The sequence below is a fragment of the Callorhinus ursinus genome, unplaced genomic scaffold, assembly GCF_003265705.2.
Source record: "Callorhinus ursinus isolate GAN/ISIS: 27379988/994484 unplaced genomic scaffold, GSC_fseal_2.0 scaffold28, whole genome shotgun sequence".
Taxonomy (NCBI): domain Eukaryota; kingdom Metazoa; phylum Chordata; class Mammalia; order Carnivora; family Otariidae; genus Callorhinus; species Callorhinus ursinus.
Window position 1 is genome coordinate 9405793 of NW_027397090.1, and position 17145 is coordinate 9422937.

The window sequence follows — 17145 nt, forward strand, 5'->3', positions numbered from 1 at the left end:
AGAAATGCAACAGATTTCTATATATTGACTTTGTATCCTGTGACCCTACCGAATTCATTTATCAGTTCTAGTAGTTTACAAAGGAATTTCTTAAATAATGTGATAAATATGCTAAGAAAGCAAGATACAAAATTGTTTATACAACATGGCCACATATTTTTTAAATGATTTTATTTATCTGATAGAGAATACAAGCAGGGAGAGCGGCAGGCAGAGGGAGAGGGAGAAGCAGGCTCTCCACTCTGCAGGGAGCCGGATGTAGGGTTAGATCCCAGGACCCTGGTATCATGACCTGAGCCAAAGGCAGAGCTCAACTGACTAAGCCACCCAGGCACCCATGGCCACATATTTTTAAAAATGAATAGGGAAAAAATAATTTTTAAAAGTACATGTGAACAGTAGTTGTTTTGAGTGGAGAACCTGATAATTTTGTTTTTTCAACTCTTAAATTTACCCAGTTTTCCTCAAGGAGAATGTATTAGTTTATACTTTTATAATATATAATATGACTCATAAACAAATCCCTGCTACGTCCAGAGCTGTGGGGAAATCCCATGGTATGTGCTCATCATAGATCCAGGTTTCTGACTTTAATAAAAGAATTCTAGGGGCACCAGAGTGGCTCAGTCGGTTAAGCATCCAATTCCTGATTTTGGCTCAGGTCACTGTGGGATTGAGCCCCGCATGGGGCTCCATGCTTAGCATGGAGTCTGCTTGAGATTCTCTCCCTGTCTCTCTCCCTCGCCCTCTGCCCCTCCTCCCACTTGCATCCGCACAAACCCTCTCTCTCTCAAATAAATAAATATTTTTAAAAAATAATTCTATATGAACTTTTAAGCCAGTGGTGGCAGCTTTTCCAGTTCCATCTGCACTACCAACCACACAGAGGTTGGGTATACAGAAAAAGGCTGACTGATCACAAATGCTATTGCTAGGCACTTTGATGCTGTAAGATACCTAGTGATTAGTTGGGTCTGAGGAAGAAAAAGGACCTTTTAGAAAAAAAGACAATTCTACTAGAAATTTTTAATGGTAATTTTTTGTTTGCTCTTTTCTTAAACTACTTTTTCCAAATACAAGAATTATAAATGCTGGATATAAAATGTTCAAGTGTTATAGGTATTTATGACGGGGAGAGTGACTATCACTATTAAAGTTTGATATATATTACTCCCAATTTTTTGGATGCATATCTCACATTTTAAAAAGAATAATGGGACCATTCTACACATGCTGTTTTGTAACTTAAATGTTCAGTTTAACAGTATATTGCTGACAGCTTCCCTTGTTAGAACATATAAGCCCCCTCATTTAATGGTTTAAAATAGTCCTCTTTTAGTTTACTCTAATTTATTTAAATGCCCTATGATAGTCCTTTTCATTACCAACTCATTATTACAATGAATATATACATGTCATTGTGCACTTGCACAACACAGAAGTGTCTGAAATATTTGATTATTTTACAATAAACACCCATTACTCTTAATTATTCGTGTGTGATAAAGTCCTAGAAATGGATTTTCTGGGTTAAAGTTTATTGCTAAGCAGGCCTCTACCACAACTACTGTATAATGAAAATGCCTCTTTTTTTTTTACATCTCCAACAATGTAGTACATTATCAAGGTTTGTTTTCTTTTAGCCAATCTGACTGGTGCAAATTATCATCATTGCTTTCTTTTGCATTTCTTTAATTATTACAGAGGTTGAACTCTGATTACAGAATGATCTCTTGATCATTTCTGGTCAATTCTAGAAATTGGCCATTATTGTCCTTTGTCTGTATTTCTATTTGCTTATCTTTTCTTATTGATTTGTCAAAGCTCTTTTTATATCCAGGAATGTAGCCCTTTATTATGTTATTTGCACAATTTTCTAAGGCTTTCTTTTCACTTTTTATTTTCAATTCTTTGGTATAGAAAATCTTTAAGCTAAATGTAGTTTTATTTACCAGTATTTTTCTAATTCTGGGTTTGTGTCATGCTTAGAAAGGCTTTTTCCACTCCAAGAATATAAATAATATTTATTTATGTTTTCTTCAAGTATTTTTAGGATTTCATTATTTTACATTTTTATTTTTGAAGCATCCAGAATTTATTTTGATGTAAAGCATGAGATGAAGACCGAGTTTCTTCTTGTCACAAATTGCTAATCAGTTGACCTGATACCATTCATCAAATAATCCATCTTTTCTGCACTAATTTGAAATGCCATATTTAAAATGTATTAAATACTCATATATAGTTGATGTATTCCTGGGATCTATTTACCTTAGCCCCTGAGCCAGAATGTGGCAATTTACTTTTGAGTAAATATACACTTAACAGCAAAACAAAATACTAATGCTATGGAGTTGAACATCCCTAGACCAAATAGGAAAATTCCTTTTTACTAATTTATCTTTCAAGATGAATGTCTGGCAACAGGGTTAACATAACTAAAAAAGTCAAATTTGGTATCATGCCCTAGTCACTGTGAGCCTTACCCACAGTTCCTTACCCCTACTTTACTTTGTCAAGGAAGGATTAATAATGTTCCTCTTTCAATGTTTCTGGCCAGTGAGTTCACTGTGACAAAATAATAGAACCACAAATTGAAAGTCCTAGTAAAGGTTGGTGACATCAGTCTAAACAGAACTTATCCTCTGAAAGATGCCCTGAGTATGAATGGATTTTTAGATTCATATGTAGACATGAGTAACTATGCATCTCTTTTTCTTGCTCCTGTATCTAGATTCACACTGAACACATAAAAAATAGACATAGTATTTTATTTTATTTATTTTTTTAAAGAATATAATTTTTTTAAAGATTTTATTTATTTATTTGAGAGAGAGAGTGAGAGCACATGAGGGGGGAGGGTCAGAGGGAGAAGCAGACTCCCCACCGAGCAAGGAGCCCGATGCGGGACTTTATCCCAGGACCCCAGGATCATGACCTGAGCCGAAGACAGTCACTTAACCAACTGAGCCACCCAGGCGCCCAAAATAGACATAGTATTTTAGTTTAAGGGAACGTTTCTGAGTGGATAGAGTTCACACAGAATCAATGATGGGGGATTTGCCAGTCTGCCTTCTTGCCATGGTGTGTGTGTGTGTGTGTGTGTGTGTGTGTGTGTGTGTGTGTCTGTGTGTGTGTGTGTCTGTGTGTGTGTGTGTGTGTGTGTGTTTGGATTCTCCTTTCCTTTCTTCAGCTAACACAGCATGAAGGAAGAGAATGACCCTGTAACTCACCATCTCAGGACCTCTGAAGGAATGCCGTATCGTGCTTCTTGATTCCATTGTGTGGGTTTTGTGTATGAACTCACTCCTCCTATATAACACCTGTCCGCATGGCCAACTGCCTCTTAGAGTACAAAGCCTAGGGTCCTCAATACTTCCAGGGGTCCATAAAAACGTTTTAATTTCTTTTAAAATCAGAAGAAAAAAAAAGGACTTTTAGGTCAGAGAAAATGTTTTGTTATATAATATTAATATATTCATCCTTATACTAACACAGTTATAATCTTTAATATTAGTTTTTGAAGGGTGGGGATCACAAAAGTCATAACTAAAGCCTTGCCTGTCCCTCAAAAGATTTCTTGCCAAGGGAACACCAAACATTGTAGATCTTATATCTCTATTCTCTTCCTGGAAATTCACGATTAAAGGCTCACAGGAGCTCTGCAATAAAAATAAAACAGAACAACAACAAATTATAGAACTTCATTTACTCCAGGGTTCTCAAGGCTTATTCGATCCTGGAACGTTTTTTTCTTCTACATAATAAGTCCTATCTTCTCCCAAAACTAGTAATCCATGTAAGAATTCAGGAAATAATTAACTTTCTATTACATTAAGATTCAACATCGATCAAGAGGGTCCATAGCTAAAATTTCTTAACCATCTTTTTTTTTAAGCAGACCATAGAGAAGCCTAAAGGATTATTCTTTGTTCTATGCAAATAGAATTAGAATGATATCTGATGCTCTCTGAGCCGCATGCTAGCAACATGGCCCTACCTACCCACTCGGCAAGAGAATTTTATTGTTGCACAAGTTTCAGATTTATGCTACACAGCTCACTGAGACCCATTTCAATTCAGTTTTCTTGATAGGTTTGCAGCAGCATGAGGATGAAAATAATTCCCAATTGGTAAGGAAGGGTGAAAGCTGCTTTCCTGAATCCCAGAACATGTTATCCCTTAACCTATCAGACCTTATTAAGAGTGACTTAAAATCTGTCAGTTCTCAAAAGGTTTCTCCAGTAACAGATTTCTTGGTTCCATTTCAGTTCCTGCAGTTCCCACAACTACAGCCCTATTCAATTTAGCAGTGCTCGGCTGCATGAATGCTGAAATTAAAACGTGCTTTCGAAATTCAATCCACAGCAAAACTGACCTAACTTAGAAGCATCTCCACAGTCATATTTAATAGAATGATATGAGTTTGAGGGAGAAGGCAGAAGAAGGATCAGTGTCTTTGAGGTATAAAAGAAAGTAGATAGTGGGTTTTTTTTTAAGTTTATGCTAACAAATGTCCCTTTTTTAAAGTCAGTTTTCTTTTTCACAGAAAAAGTCAAAGTCCCTCACTCATTTCAGTTTTCAGAGGTTTACCCATTAAGAAGATGATCTCTATTATTTTACTGGAAGCAAATGCATTTGTCTACCCTTAGTGCTTTTAAACTACATATATTTCTTGCCTGGGAGACACTTTAAAGCTTTTTGGTTAAACAGAAACCATCAAAGCTAGGTGGCCATAATATTTTTACAATTAGGAAACAAGATTTCTTTTAAGAAAAAAAAAAAAACAAAAACAAAACTCTGCTCATTAAACTATAGACCTGAGTTCTAGAAGAGAGAGAACTAACTTCATTCCCTGAACACACAGTATTTAGCAAAACAAACAATGACAACAAAAATTAAAACACAGTTTGGCTAGGCCCTGCTTTGTCTATCTTTTACCAGCCCCAGTTCACTTCACTGAAATCATTTGTTTATGGGTCTGTCTGTCTTTCTTAAGGAAGAAAAGACCTCAAGGTTAGAAAGCCTGAAATATTTGGCTTGGTCTCTGAAAAGCCTACATCAGTGGTTAGCATATATTAGGAGCTTAACATAGTATCCCACTTCTGAGGAGTGTGGGTTTGTGTGTGTGTGTGTGTGTGTGTGTGTGTGTGAGAGAGAGAGAGAGGAGAAAAGAGAAGAGAGAGAGAATATATCTCTTGGCTGGCAAAGGTGATAAAGGTCTGATAAAACAGCTAACACTGATTTTATTTCCTATTAAAGCCCTATGTGGGCTCCTTATTTTTGAGTCAATAGAGATATCTGTAACTTTTTTCAGAAGCTACTGAATACTTACAAAAAGAGTAACAAAGGGGGCACCTCGGTGGCTCAGTGGGTTAAGCGTTTGCCTTCTGCTCAGGTCATGATCTTGGGGTCCTGGGATTGAGCCCGCATGGGGCTCCCTGCTTTGCAGGGAGCCTGCTTCTCCCTTTGCCCCTCTCCCTAGCTCATGCTCTCTCTCTCAAGTAACTAAATAAAATCTTAAAATAGTAACAAAGGAAAACGAAACCATTTTAAAGGCAAATCACCTTGATAATCTTCTTGAACAACCCAAATGGAGTAATGGGAAGACAGTTAGTAAATGCATCATCAACCAACAAATAGAGTAAGTACTCTATGATAAGCTAGGTGCTTGACACTGGGTGCCTCATCTTGAAAGGCTCATAAACTGGTTTGGGAGGGAATACAACATACCTGAGACAAAATGCCTGTCAGAAAATAGGAAGAGAGACGTGATTTTAAATCATGCTTCCATATGTCAGTGCAATTCTAGAAACAGAACTGAGGTATCTCCTGCCAAAAATGAATAATGGTAGCCTATTTCTTGGCTTATGAATTGGTAAAAGAAAAAAATTAGTTATTAGTATTTTATCAGTTTTATATTTTTACCCTATCCATCTTCCTTAAACACTGGTGTTTACGACCATTTAGCTATTAATAAGACGGCAAAGAGCTATGAATCTGTAGAAAACACGTATCGAGAGAAAAAAATTTCTGGAATTGCCAAGAACTTAATTTCACAGTTTCTTATTTTTAAGGAAATACACTCCTGGTTGTAATGTTATATTTTTTTTATACAAACAGTCATATTTTCTCCTGGTAAAAGTGTTCTCAGTTTGTTGGATGAATTAAATATATCAATACATTATGGCGTTCCTACCATATAACCATAATATTCAGATATTTTTCTACTGAAATAAATTGGGAAACAACCAAGTGTATAAGCAGATGTGAAATGGAATGAGTAAACAATTTTAACAATTTTTGTCTGTTTATATCCTGACATTGCACAGAGGCTGTAAGGCTGTTGACGTTACAAACAAATTTTCAGACAATAAGGTACAGCCATGAAAAGAACACAGCATGAGAATGCTTTCTTGAAGTATGTGGGATTTCAAATAAGCCTGGAAGGATAAATCAAATCTGGGGAAAAAATGCTTTAGAAATGCAAAGTGACCCAATAGTTAATTTTATGGCATCTGGTGGTAACATTAATTTTACATGCCACATTTTTAATAATCTTGGTTATTCAATAACATTGTCAAGGTCACTGTACATTGTAGAATTTTTTTAAAAACTACTAAAGCATTGAAAGAGGAAAATAACCCTACCACTTGAGTGGACTGTTACTAACATTTTGATGTATTTCTTTTCTGTGTGCTTTTTAACAGTTGTAATCAACTGACCACATCATTTTGTATCCGGAGTTTTTCAGTTAAGATGGACACTTAAACTTTTCTCATGTTATTAAAAAAATCTGTGGATGTGGTATCTTTAATAGATGCATAATATAACACTGTAAAGATACATCAGTTGATGAATCAATTCCCTTATTCCTGTATATTTAGGTTAAGGTTTCTCATCTTTCACTATTATAAGCCTGAGATGAACACAGTAGTTGATGTTTTCATTGGCCTCTGTCCATTTCCTGCTCTGTGTGGTCCCTAGGTCTCACTCTCTTCTCCATCAGCCATGTGGTTTGGGGAGGACTGACCCAGCTCCTGGAGTGGGAGCCATGCCATTGACTGTGAAGGTTGGCTCGGGGATAGGCATATAACCAGTTAAAAAAGACAATACATTCCCATGACACTCCTCATTCAGAAACTTCATTTTCAGAGGTAGAAGTAGTCTATGTGACACCAGAGTGCCTTCATCACATAAGCATAGCCATAGGACACAATTCTGGATCAAATCATTCAAGGTTACAGTGAAAATTTTTTATTTTTCAAGAAAAATAAAGAGGGGGCCTCCTGACCTGTTTGGGGAACATAAAGGAAAAGAAGGGGACCTATCTGAAGGCAAGACAGAATTTACATCCAGAGAAAAAGCTGGTGAAACAAGAATTAGCATATAAAAGCAAATGTATTAAAGTTTAGGACATGGACATTTCATAATTGCTCATTTTGTTCATACGTTTAAAATTCTGTGACAAAAATGACTATTCCATGGATTAGAAAGGTCTCCGGATTACCCAATGTTAGCAGAACTAAAATCCTCAAGAAAGGGGCACCTGGGTGGCTCAGTCAGTTAAGTGTCCAACTCTCAATTTTGGCTCAAGTCATGATCCCAGGGTCATGGGATTGAGCCCCACATCTGGCTCCATGCTGGATGCAGAGTCCACTTGAGATTCTCTCCCTCTCCCTATTTATAAATAAATAAATAAATAAATAAATAAATAAATAAATAAATAAAATCAATCTTAAAATCCTTAAGGAAAAAACTCTTTACCTGAAGGTTGATGAGTGTTTGTTCTACATATACCCTCAGCTCCTAAGACTTAAGCTCGAGGGGACACTTCGGTGGCTCAGTTGGTCAAGCATCTGCCTTCAGCTCAGGTCATGATCTCAGGGTCCTGGGATTGAGCCCCACGTCGCGCTCCCCACTCAGTGGAGAGTCTGCTTCTCTCTCTCCCTCTGCCCCCCCCCCAACTTGTGCTCTTCTGCTCTCTCTCTCTCAAATAAATCAATAAAATCTTAAAAAAAAAAAAGACTTAAACTTGAGGACTGAGAGAGAAAGAAGCTAATCACTAAGGAATCTGAAATCAAGGAAGAGTATCTACTGCTACCAGAAGAGACATGTCCAACTGTGGCTGTCCAGAGTCATGCCAAAGGCTGAAGGACATGGCCACACTCTTGTGAAGTGTGAACGAATTTAGTGAATCCTGGAATCTTCAGGTCTTTGCTGACAAAAAGAAACCTAAGTGAATAAAAGTTCATGGATCCCTGCTCTCTTACCAAGTGACAAACAGTGCTTGGTATGGGGCAGGCTGATGGAGTTTGGGAACTCAGAGATCTCGCTAAAGGAAATTACCTGGGAGCCAGTGGGGGACAAAGGAGCTGGCCTGTAAAACAAGGCTCTGAACTTCTCTGCACATCCACATGCAATACTAGTCAAGGCTTCAATTTGAACCCCAGTCACTTGGCGCAGTGTCTACAGTAGTTATTGGCTACAATGGCTGGTAGGTTGCCATTGTTTTATATATTGCCTTCTGAAACACTGAATACCCTTGTTTGTTAAAAGTAGGTGGAGACATATATTTGAAGGGGCTTATAAGAATACCTCTAATAAATTAGGAAAATACCAATAAAGCGGGCACAGGAAAAGTACAGATAGAACAAGACCAAAGGAAGCCCTAAAACATAGCTATGAATGCCCTGTGGATCCACTCATTTCCCACAATGACCTACAAATTTGGTTTTCAGTTTCCTGCCAGCCAAGGCACAAAGAGTAACATGAGCATTTAAGACAAGGATTTGCACTGTCCATAAGGGATAGGTATATTTGTGTCTTTTGTGGGAGGGTGGGGGGAGGAGGAAGGAGTGAGTTTTCCAAATATTAATATTTGGTAACTAATTAGTTTTGAAGGTCTCTGAGCAGCCATTATAACAATTATTACTTTCATTCATATGGCACTTAATGCTTTGCAAAGTAATTTACACACTTTCTTTAATTTGCACAAAAATCCTGTGATGCAAGATTTGAGGGGATGGTATTATTAAAGCAATAATGTATCTCTCACTCACGCATGGAGAAACTTCACCTCCCTGGAAACACAGTGCAAAAGTAGAAAATAAGCAGAAAGATCTCTGAAAATAAGAAACCAAATGGCAGCAAGTCTATGCAAAGGAAAGACCTTCTCCCTCAGAACCTAGATCCCCTTACTTAGCCTGAAATTCTAACAAGGATCGTTAACTTCCTTCCTGAAACCACAGCAGATTAAAAGTTAACAACTGAGGGACTATTACAGAGAGGCACTTCTAAAGCCCCCCAAAACTGGAACGTAGGAAAGCAGGGTGGTGTAGAAACTGAAAACCCTACACACTCACCAAGTAGCATATACAGGGATGTGTCAAGAGGTCAGGCCTGGACTCTGACCTCCATAAATCAGTTGTTCACATGGTTACACAGTTACCTCACCAATCTTTCAGGAAGCGAAATGAGATCATGGTCACCCACTCCCAACCCTTACAGCCTTTCAGTGACACGCCAAGGCTCATAAGATAAAAATCCTTATTTAAAATGGCCCACAAGGTCCTGTGGGTTTTGGCTTCTCCTGCCTGCCTCTCAAACTGGTCTCACATTCCCCCACTTCAACCCCACCTGCGTAGGCTGCTTCTGCACACCTTCTTCTCTCTACCTGGACGTGTCTCACTGCAACTTCAAAGGTCATTTCCTTGGGAAGCTTTATTCAATCCTGGAGTCTAGATTAGGTTTCCTTATGAACTCTGAGCACCTTTGCATTTGAGATCTGATCATAGTTGCATTTAATCATTAGTCTGATTGTTCGATACCTATTTCCTCCAGGGTAGTGTGAGCTCTGGGAGAACAAACACCGACCATGTCTGGAATACATGCAGAATAAATATTTACTGGGGAAAAAAAAGAAGAAGAGTATGTAATGTCACAGCCCAAGCATGATACATCTTCCTGGTAAATATTTTAAGTTCACGACAAGATCTTTTTGACAAGGGAGAAGCTACTATTTTCTTTATTAAGGCAAAAATAAAAGATTCATTATGGAGTAGAATGCAGAATTCGTATGAATTTTAAAGCTAAAACACAAGATTCCAGGAATGCTTCAGCCTACGCCCCCCGATTTTTCTCAAGGCATTGTGCTTAAAATAATAAACACGGTGTGGTAAAAGATCCATTTCCCAAGAGATCTGGATAACCAAGGCTCATCTCCGTCTTACTAGATGAGAATGTGTATGAAGAAGGCTTTGCAAACCATAAGGCTTTGTGCAAATATAACTTATCACTACTGAGAAATCTGTCCCGAAGAGGGGAAATGGCTTGGTTCGTAACACCCCGCCAATTACAGGTGAGGCTGGCGCCAGGACCCAGGTCTCCCGAGGCCTGTCCTGCCCACGGCTTTTCGTTAACGCACAGCACTGGCCACCTGCTCCCAGCTGCAAAGGTCCCCTCCCTCCCGGCCACATCTGGGGCTGATGCCCTAAGCCAGCCTCAAATACACTTCAAGTTCTGACCAACCAGAATCGAGAAGCGGGCGGAAAACCCAGCCTGGCCTTTCCTACCATCATAAACCGGAGGCTTTTTGCCTCGCCCTCAGGACCGGGCAGTTTCCCTGGAGGGTTGCAAACGCGGCCGGCTTCGCGGGGGCCCAAACCCGAGAGGCTCTCCCTCTAGCGGCGCAAACGCGGGACTGCAGCGCGCCCCAGAGCCACCGAAGGGGCTTCTCTGAGGTGGGCTGTGCGGCCGCCGGGCTGAAAAGTGCAGGCGGTATTCCCGGGGCTGGGAAGCGGGAAGGCTCAGGAGTAACTCAGGAAAGACAACACACCGCAGGAGCCGACGCGGCTGCCCGGCTTCGCGGTCCTGCGCCGCGGCCCGGTCCTGCGCGCAGAGGTTGGCCACAGCTGCTGCTTAAGGAAACCGGGAGCCCCTGAAGCTCCTGCAGAGGAGGGTGGAGGTCCCCGTCAGGCCCCTCCGAGATGCAGCCGCACTGACCGCTCCATGCGCCCGGCCCGCGCACGCCGGGATTCGCCCGCCCGGCCGGAGCGCGACCGGCTGCGGGAGGGACCCGCGCCGCGCACGCCCACCCACGCCGGGGCTGGCGCGCTGGGGGCGGGCGACCGCCGGGGGACACCGCCCCGCTGCCTCGGGCTCGCGCGGCGCGCGTGCGCGCGGGTGGGCGTGGGAGGCAGGGGCGCTACTAGCGCCCGCGTGTGCGCGCGCGCTCCCCCCGGGCGCCCTCCCGCGCAGGCCGGCCCGGCTCGGCCCCCGCGCGCGTCACGAGGGGCGGGCAGAAGGGGGTGGGGCCGCGGACCGGAGGGGCCCGAGCGGCGGCTGCCGAGCCCTAGCCGGAGCTGGGCGAGGGCGGCTGCGGTCCCGGCGGCGGCGGGAGAAGATGGTGGCGCTGGAGGTAGGAGCGGCTGGAGCGGAGCTTTATTCCCAGGCTTGGCACCAGCGCTGTCATTAGCGCCGCCTGCTCCCGCGGGCCCGCGGACCCAGCTGTCAGGCAAGGTACCACCGCCAGGGAAGGGTGGGTTGGGGGGGGGGTGCTGCCCGGCGCTGATGCTGCCCCTGACGGAGCCCCGGTCCTTGCCGGGGGGGTGCCCCCGGGCGCGAGAGGGGCTGCATGGAACAATAGTGCGGATGAGCGGGGACAGCCGGCGACATCCAGGGGGCAATGCCTTTAGCCATCGAGCCAACGGGGCGGGGGGAAGGGGGCGCTGAAGGCAGGGACGCCTGGTGTCCGGTGCGCGCTGAGATGCGGGGTTTTGGAGGCAGCAGGCGTGCCTGATGACAGTCATGGAAGGAGTGTGTGTGTGTGTGTGTGTGTGTGTGTGTGTGTGTGTGTGTAAAAGGTACAGCCAAGGGGATGGGGGTGGCGGACCGAAGGTGTTGGAGAATGACATTTCCAGGAATCCCCGCTAGGATCTCTCATCCCTTGACTGACTCTCCCTGAGAAAGAGTGTGGTGATGGCAACGATGAGGTGGGCAGGATGCACTTGGTGCGTGTGTGGAGAAGGCTGTGGGGTAGGTGCGGATTTGTAAAATCCCATGTGTGTGAGTGTGTGTATGTGTGTGTCCTCGTGTGATTGCCTCCACGCTCGCCTAGCTGCGCTCCAAACGTAGAGATGTGCGGGTGCCCTGACTTGCTGCCCCCCGCTGACTATGGGAGAGTGTTATTTTGACCCTGCAACTCTGAGTACAGTCTGTGTTCTGCTCTTGCGTGTGGACGGGATTCTCACTTCCCCTTTCTCTGGCTTCTTGACATGGGGATGTGGAAGTGTGCATGTGGATTTGGGCGCATGGCAGGGAAACGGGATCATGGTTACCCCTTCTGGGCTTGCTAGCCTTGCTGGATTTGAAGGGAGCTTCTATCCTGTGACACTACTCTCCTCAGCCCCTGCTCTGTAAGGGTCTTAGATGCCCTGACTCTGCAGTTTCTATTGTTTATCTCTTGTCTGACCTGAAGGAGAAGGGTCTTTAATGGCCACATTGGTCTCTCGGTCCCCACAACTTTGAATGTCAACTAGATCTTCTCCTTCCACATTCCAACACTGGAAACCCTAGGGCTGAAGAATGGCTGATCTTTATGTTGGTTCTTGTAGAATGAACTCTGGAGGTGTGTATAGAAAGATGGGGTAAGGGGGAGTATTTAAAAAGAAGAAAAAGATTGTACCGAGAAATGTTTCATACCCCGTTGGTCAGTGTCACACAGGCAGGGCGTTTTCCTAAGGAAAAGGGATACTTTATTTCTACTGCTGGTGTCATCCACTCTTCCAGCTCTCACAATGGCTAGGTGGTGCCATGTATCATTCACAAACTGAAATCTCCTAAGACCCATGGTGATGGGGTCCTGGTATGATGAGGTCTGGTTTCCTAGCCGATGTAGCCTGCTAATAGAGAATTTGAAAAATATCAGGCTGGCAATAACTCACCCAGTGGGAGCCAGGACACAGAATTGCATCCAGGGTCTATAGCTGTTTAATTGTCTCTGCGTGATAAAGATAGGCTTATGTGGGGTTGGGTAGAAATAGGCAGATAGCATATTCATGTGTGTGTCCACTGCATTTTGGCTCCCCAGTGCCTGTATTTCTCCTGCTGTATTTGTAGGAATTAATGCACCTCTACACTTAATATCTTGATAATGAGATTGGCCTGCTTAGAACATATTTAAATCACAACACCTTAAATTCTGCTGCATTGCTGTCAGAATCCAAACTGGCAGCCCGGATCCTCTTTGAAAAGCCTGTAGCAGTCATGACTATATAAGTAAATATATACCACGTTGGCCTCAGAGGGTTCTTTCTCTTTTTCTTTTCTAAAAAATTTTGTTTTGTTTTGCCAGAGGTTACATGATAATGCTATTACATTGAAAATAATAAAACTAGTGCTGTGCACGTATGTTTTTTTCTTCCTGTTTATCTTCTCTTAATTAATGATGATACATAGACCAGGTGCTCTTGAAACTGTGAACATTAAATTTCCCTATGTCCTTCAGTCAAGCCTTCTAAAATTTTAATGTGAGATTGTTGGATATCCTCCAAGATATACGGATAGATTTATAAAAATGAATTTTGAGTCTTAGTTCTTTACTCCCTATTAGTTCTGCCAATGTCTTTCTGGGAAAAGTACTTATGGAATTTAAAAGTCATTTGAAGACGTTCCGTTTTTTTTTTTTTTTTAAGCTGTTTTATGTTTGCAAGTAAAATCCAGAGATGTAAATGTCTTACAGGAAAGTTTAAGGATATTAGAAATTGACAAGGTAAATACACTGTTTAGAAGAAGAATAATGACACAACACAGTTGATGACTCAGGAATTAGTGATTTCCTTTCTAGTGTAAATGTGATGATTTAAAAAATACAATGCCTGGCTTTTCCAAAGATTGGACTAGTAAGTTTAATGTTACAGCTTAAGTCCTATAATTCAGTCTGGTAAACAAGTTGTACCTTGTGCGGATGCATTTTCTTCACTTAAAGTGCCATTAATGCTTTTCTATTATTGAGTCTCTTAAAGAAGTTATTTTTTTCAGAAAACTTAGAAGTAAAAGACATCTGAAAATTGGCCTGTGGAGCTGAAAGGAATAAACTATGTATGGTACCATGGGGAGATGAGACTTGTATCCTACAAGGAAAAAGTAGTTGTTGCTAAAATTGAGAGAATTTCAAGGACTAGAACCCAAAGTTAACCCTTTGGGTTCAAATCATTAACTCACAAATATTTAATTGCCTACCACCCCTCAGGCTCTGCGTACCTTTGGATAGAGCTCGGGAGATTGAGAAGGGCCAGAGATGTGAAGAATAAGAAGACTTAGATCCTGCTCAGAGGAGGTTCATGGCCTGGAAGGAGAGACAGGGCATGCCTGGAACTGACTATAAAAGTAGTGGCCGCATGGCCCCAAATGCTATATTCCTTCAGTGCTGTGGGTGTTCGTAAGATGTAACAATGACTTCCAGTGAAAGAGTTGGGGAAGGTTACATGGAAGAGGTAGCATTTGAGCTGGGATGTATACGGGTGGTGTCTGGGCTGGCAGGGAAGGAAAGGCATACTCGAAGAGGAATGAGGAGCAGAGACCTGGTGATGGGAAGGGGTGTGCTTGCCCAAAGAATGGTGTGGTTTGGCCAAGGCACAGGGAACGCCAAGGGATGCAATGAGAGGTAAGGGGACAAAGAGAGGTTTGTCCGGGGTTACGGAGAGCTTAGGTACGGATTTCATTGCAGTAAGCACCGGGGAGCCATGGGAAGTTTCTGAGGGAGAGGGTTGACAGGGTCAGAACTGTGCAATACCCCTGTAGCATTTTGTTGGGCATAATGCAAAGAGAAAAGACTGGTAATAGGGAGACCAGATAGAGTCTATCGTCAAATTAGGAGAAAGAGGAAATGAGACAGCAGGAGTGAAGAGGAAGAGACAGACTCAGACATTCACACAGGGTGTGGGAATAATCTGAACCCTGAGCAGGGAAGTCAAAAGTCATCATGGGCTCAGCTGAGACAGGGATTGGGTCGTTGTCAGCGAGGAGGTTCAGAGGGGAATGAGGAAGAAGAGAAAAAAAGAGGTTTCATTCTGGGCATGACAGATTCGTCCAAGTGAAGGGACTAGAATACAGGGGTAGGTTTTCCGGAGAGCTACAGAGAGAGATTTGTGAGTCACCTACTTAGGAGTGGTTTTGATGCCTCAGGAATGGCTAGTGAAGAAAACGGAATGAAACAAAGCAGAAGGTAAGGGTAAGGATCCTCGAGGCATGTCTGTATGTTGGAGGGGAAAAGAGAAAGAAGACGATAAGAACAATATTAAACAAGGGACACCTGGAGCAAAATGGTGCGAGTCGTATGGTGTCCTGGAAGCTGGGAAAGGTGTGGAAGCCAGCACCATTCATACATCATTCATACGGCACATCCCGTAGAGCTGAGGGTACAACAAAGGAAAAGCCATTGGATTTGATTCCTGGCTTTCCTGAATTATCTTCGAGGTAAATGGGAGTGGCAGCCAGGCTGCTAGGGGTCAAAGAGTCAGGGGTGGGGCGCCTGGGTGGCTCAGTCAGTTAAGTGTCTACCTTCCCATCAGGTCATGATCCCAGGGTCCTGGGATCGAGTCCCGCATCCGGCTTCTCCTTGCCCAGTGAGGAGCCTGCTTCTCTCTCTGCCTGCCACTCCCTCTGCTTGTGCTCTCTCTCTCTCTCTCTCTCTCTCTGACAAATAAATAAATAAAGTCTCTCTAAGAAAATTAAAAATAAAGAGTCAGGGATGATGCATTTGGAAAGCAGTGAAGACACACTTCCGTTTAAATAAATTGGGTGGCAAAGGAGGAAAGAATTTGATGCAGCAAAGAAGTGGCATACTATAGAGAAAGTAATGTTTTTAGTGTAAGAAGACTTGAGCCTACTTTATCACCAGAGAAGAATCCATAGAAAGGGAGAGAGATTGAAAATGAAAGAGAGAGTCTAAACAGACGGAATGGAATCTTCAAGAAGATGGGAAGATACTGGATGAAGGCAGAGGAAGGACTCTTGAGACAAAAGCATAGGGGTTTTGAGGTGGAAAGAGAATAATTTGACCATCGTCTTCTAAATAAAGTCAAAGGTCGACAGGTGGGCAGATTGAGACCCTGAGTAGAATAATGAAGACTTGGAATATGCCTTGTGGAAATGTAGCAGTGAGTCACTTAGGGGCGAATAAAAGGTTACCATCTAACTATGAAGTCCTGCTGCATTTGGAGAGTATGAATTTATAGTGGAACCAATTAGCCCTATATAAGCAGAGCTTGAGAACTACCTATATAATTTTTGTAATAGTACACACTTAATGTTAAATACAGTGGATCCTCTTTCGCTTAAACTCAATGAAAAGAGAAAAACGTTTACCTTTCAAATTAGCTGAATAAAAACCTCCACCTGAAGTATTTCCTGTGACACTTCTCTCTGAGGGATTGCTGACTTAAATCAATAAAGCATATAGTAAAAAAATGGAAAAAAAACAAGTGTTTTCAAAAAGATGAGCTTTATAACAGCAGGATATGGCTTTACAGGGAAATGTGAAGTCGATTTTTCAAAAGAAAAACCAAATATAGCACCTCACCCAACACCATACTCATCATAAGCACTCAATAAATATTTATCACATGAATAAATTTATTTTTTCAGTAAGCTAGGTATAATATCCAGATCTAAAATACTGGGATTTCTTTCTTATTTACACCGTGGACACTGAATGAGTTTCATTCCATGGCCCATACGAGTTTATGATAGATTTAAAACAATTTTATTTATTCATACCGGCTACATATGTTGAAGCTTTACAAAAAAAAAATTTTTTTTTTTACAAAACCTTTTTTCACAAAATAATCATGTGTCCTTTAGATCCTTGAGCTATGGGGCTGTCGTGATTCCAGATGAGTTTATAGCACTTCAGCTGTGGTGAGTAATGATTTTGAGGTTCTCACGAAGAAATCATTTATTCATTCCTTCAGTAAGCATTCACTGAGCACCTCCTCGAGACCAGACACTATTCTAGGTGCAAGGGATACAGAAAAGGGGAAGAAGTCCCTATTTTTCACTGACCTTTTAGCAGGAGGAGATTAAAAAATAAATAAGCAAATATATAATATGTCGGGGGCGGTAAGTGCCATGAAGCATAAAGCA

General features: G+C 42.1%; 1 protein-coding gene and 1 long non-coding RNA gene across 6 annotated transcripts in view; one reads left to right on the forward strand and one right to left on the reverse strand.

Moving 5' to 3' along the window:
- Positions 1-3133: 3133 nt before the first annotated feature.
- On the reverse strand, positions 3134-11042 carry LOC141370212 (uncharacterized). Its single transcript, XR_012374080.1, has 3 exons — positions 10838-11042; positions 9831-9908; positions 3134-3662 (listed from the first exon to the last, which is right to left on the reverse strand). It is a non-coding gene; the product is annotated as an uncharacterized lncRNA (long non-coding RNA).
- Positions 11043-11312: 270 nt separating this feature from the next.
- Positions 11313-17145, forward strand: part of APBA1 (amyloid beta precursor protein binding family A member 1) — a 206712-nt gene continuing 200879 nt past the window's right edge. For 4 of the 5 annotated variants that reach the window (XM_025891601.2, XM_073878097.1, XM_073878100.1 and 1 more), the window contains exon 1: positions 11313-11520. The gene's annotated coding sequence lies outside the window, so the exon portion shown is untranslated. The remainder of the gene's footprint in view (positions 11521-17145) is intronic. The other variant, XM_073878099.1, reaches the window with a different exon arrangement.